The sequence below is a fragment of the Nerophis lumbriciformis genome, linkage group LG22 (genome assembly GCF_033978685.3).
Source record: "Nerophis lumbriciformis linkage group LG22, RoL_Nlum_v2.1, whole genome shotgun sequence".
Taxonomy (NCBI): Eukaryota; Metazoa; Chordata; class Actinopteri; order Syngnathiformes; family Syngnathidae; genus Nerophis; species Nerophis lumbriciformis.
This window is the reverse complement of record NC_084569.2, coordinates 32,233,939-32,237,295: the sequence shown is the minus strand read 5'-3', so window position 1 is coordinate 32,237,295 and position 3,357 is coordinate 32,233,939. Positions and strand designations below refer to the sequence as shown.

Genomic DNA, 3,357 nt, shown 5'->3' with positions numbered 1-3,357 from the left:
CCGTTGAGGTCTTCACCGTATCCCTGGCTAAGGGGCAGTCAGGTACTAGGCCTTTGCCAAGGGCCACCTGGGGTAACAATAGTAAAGGTGCCCCAAGACCCCATAGAGGAGCCTCCACTGCCAGATGCACTTTAACGTCATGCCCAGGACACAAAAAATCAAGTGTAGTAGGGAAGTTAAATAGGAAACATTTTTATTTTTGCCCTCAAATTCCTTCTTTGTCCAGGAAATTATTCCCTTACTGTTTTTACTGCGTGCACTGCAAGAACTAACTAGCTTTGTTACACAAGACCATAGACTGTATTGGACAATATAGTTTATATACCAAATGTCCATTTCCATTTATTACAAGTAATAAGAAAACGTAAATGCCTGACTTACCTATCAAGGAGGAAATTAGCAAGAAAAAAATATTCTCCGCCTTCAATCGTCTCCATCTTTCAACGGCATCCTGGTTTTGTCATGAATAAGTTGAGAACCGTAACGGCGTCTTTGAGATTTACTAAGGTCTGACATGTTTAGTAACTTTACCAGTGGCAGTAGCCAGACGAAGATGGCGGTGCGTAACTGGCAACCTGGATGTGACACACACACTCACGGACTTTCTAATTGGTCAAACGGTGCAGGGCGGGGCAACAAATGAAAACAATAACAATATTTTGGGGCTGTAAATCTAATTTTGAAATGAGCATATCCCGGCTGAACTACCGTTATCAGTTATAGAGATATTTTAAAACAACATGATTTATTAATGCCTTTTGACATATCAGGGCCATTTAATGATGACTTGACATGAAATTATTACATATGTGTGGAGGTTGCCCTCCAGGGGGTTCTTTGGACCACCAAACACCGACATGAGAGCCCGGTTCAGGTTCACAATACAGTTTTATTTTTCCAATGAAGTCTCTGCCCTAGTGTGTGAATGTGAGTGTGAATGTTGTCTATCTGTGTTGGCCCTGTGGCGACTTGTCCTGGGTGAACCCCGCCTTCCGCCCGATTGTAGCTGAGATAGTCTCCAGCGCCCCCCGCTACCCTGAAGGGAATAAGCGGTAGAAAATGGATGGATGAATGGATGGGTCTCTGTGTTGCTTTTCAGCAATTGTCTTTTTGTGGCTGTCCGTCTTGCTCTCGCTCTCCCCCAGCTCCAACACCGTCTCTCCTCCCGGTTGCTGCTTATACAGAGCGACAGGTGATTAGATGACAAGGCCCACCTGGGCCATCTACGCACCTGTCGCTGACTTCGAGGCCGGTCCTGGCACACCCCGTACCGCTGCAGGCCCGCGGGCCACGCCCCCCTCCACAATATGGCTCCTTTAATTAAGAAACATTTTATTCAATTTGAGTTATGACACAAAAAGTCCATACTCTATGGCAGGGGTCCCCAACCTATTTTCCACCAGGGAGCATTATTGTCACGGACCAGCTTTCCACTTGTGGCAGCAACAAAAACGAGCATGACAAATCAACTCACCCTAACGCTGAAGCAGTGGGAGCCCTGGGCGTGTTTCTTTGCAAGGACGGCATAGGGCCGGGGCCCAATGTTGAGCCAAAAGCGCCCACCAGAATGTAATGCATGTGTTTTTCAGCTTAATCTATATAGGCAGCAGCGGTACTTAGTTGTAATACACTTTTCCACCACTTGTGGCAGTATTGACAATACAAGACAAACCGAAGAAGTCTGGCGCTAATGTCAGAGAGAAATTTCTTAAGCGCAAAAAATATGACTAAATTTGCACTTTAATTAACTAACTAACTAATTCATTAATGTAGTTTATTTTAGCACAACATAATACATATTGTGTGTAAATGTATTGTTTATTTGGTTAGTACTTGTTTTTCTAATCAGCCTGACCTAAACCCAAGGTTTATTTGTTAAATTAGTAATCTTTGTGTTTAACACATGCTTGTATATCATTGGACAAGGTAGTGAACTGTAAGTAGGTTAGATAATTATTGAATATGATCAAAATCAAGAGTAAAATGACTAATTCAGTGTTAATATTGGAGTGGTCCTGGGCCCCTCTGTAGTGGAAAAGTTGGGTCCTGAGGTCAAACAGGTTAAGAACCTGGCCCTGCAGATGGAAATTAGCCTTTGGCTACAATCTGGCACATTAACATTTTATACGTTCATTAATCAGGAGTTGTAATACACATCTATCAACAAGCTTATCGGTGTGTTTAGTGGCACAGGTGAAAGTTGGACAAAATGCGGTAGTCTATAAATTAATTATGGTGTCTGTGCGGCCCGGTTGCAAATGCGTCACGTACCAGTACCGGTCCCCGGACCGGTGGTTGGGGACCACTGCTCTATGGTGCTAAAATGAGTGTCATCATCCTAAGGGTTAATTTCGCTCCTTGACTCCAACCACTGACGTTTATCTCGAGCCGGTCTCTGCCAAGTGAGGCGTAGCGTTTGTGTTGCGTAAGCTCATCTCTCAATCATGTTTTTGGTCTTCTGTGTTCACAAGGACTCCAGTTGGTGTTTCTGATGATCAACATGTCCTGTCCATCTGTGTTTGGATGTCTTGTTGCCAACATTTCTACCAGACTCGCCACTCCTGTTTTATGCTGAGTTCAGATGTTACGTCAGATGATTCGCTCCATCTGCCATGACTTCAGTTTGTCTTGGTGTCAAGTTATGTTTTGTTTCTTTGTTTTCTCCCCTAACTTGAAAAGGGTTTGACTTTTTGACCAGGGGTTACACTGGGACTTCACTCTTTGTTTTAATCCAATGATGAGACAAATCTCTGTTTATCCTTTTATTTTGGACTCGATTGTCTCTTTTTTTCCATTGAATAGTTGAAAGGTGAAAAACCTTTGGAAAAAGGTGGACAAATACAAAAGCAATTAGGGACCAATATAAACAAATTACAATAAACCATTTTTTAAAGTAAAAGTGTTTCCAAAAGTACATATAGTGACCTTTAACAGCTTGGATTTGGCAATTAAAATAAATTCAACACATCAAATCAAAAACATCAAAATAATATAAGTAATCTCACCGTCAGCCACCCTGGTCTCTTTAAACAGTTGTCTCTACTGTATTTGTCAAAATCTTCTCGAGGAGTGTTTGTTGGCCTGAAGTCTGAGCTGGAGCTGCAGACTTAAAAAGAGTGGATTTAATTGCTTCAGGTGAGAGCCTTCCTGATTACTGATGGTCTTCAGCTGTTGGGAAATGTTGTCAGTAATTCCAGTGCTGTCCTCTGGGGGGAAAATGGGAGCCAAACTGACATTTGGACATAAGGCCCTTCTGTTTGGGTGAAGGCTTTGGCTTTATGTAGAGTTTGCCAAAACACTTGGCGTGGAGGTTCAGGTCTCACTGCCACACATCATCACAGGGACTAGGAACTCATG

The 3,357-nt window shown here is 42.9% G+C and overlaps 1 long non-coding RNA gene across 1 annotated transcript; it reads right to left on the bottom strand.

Annotated features, from left to right (window-relative positions):
• Positions 1-468: 468 nt before the first annotated feature.
• On the bottom strand, positions 469-3,087 carry LOC133615019 (uncharacterized). The gene is made up of 4 exons (XR_009816674.2): positions 3,006-3,087; positions 2,377-2,818; positions 1,232-1,314; positions 469-1,172 (listed from the first exon to the last, which is right to left on the bottom strand). It is a non-coding gene; the product is annotated as an uncharacterized lncRNA (long non-coding RNA).
• Positions 3,088-3,357: the final 270 nt, after the last annotated feature.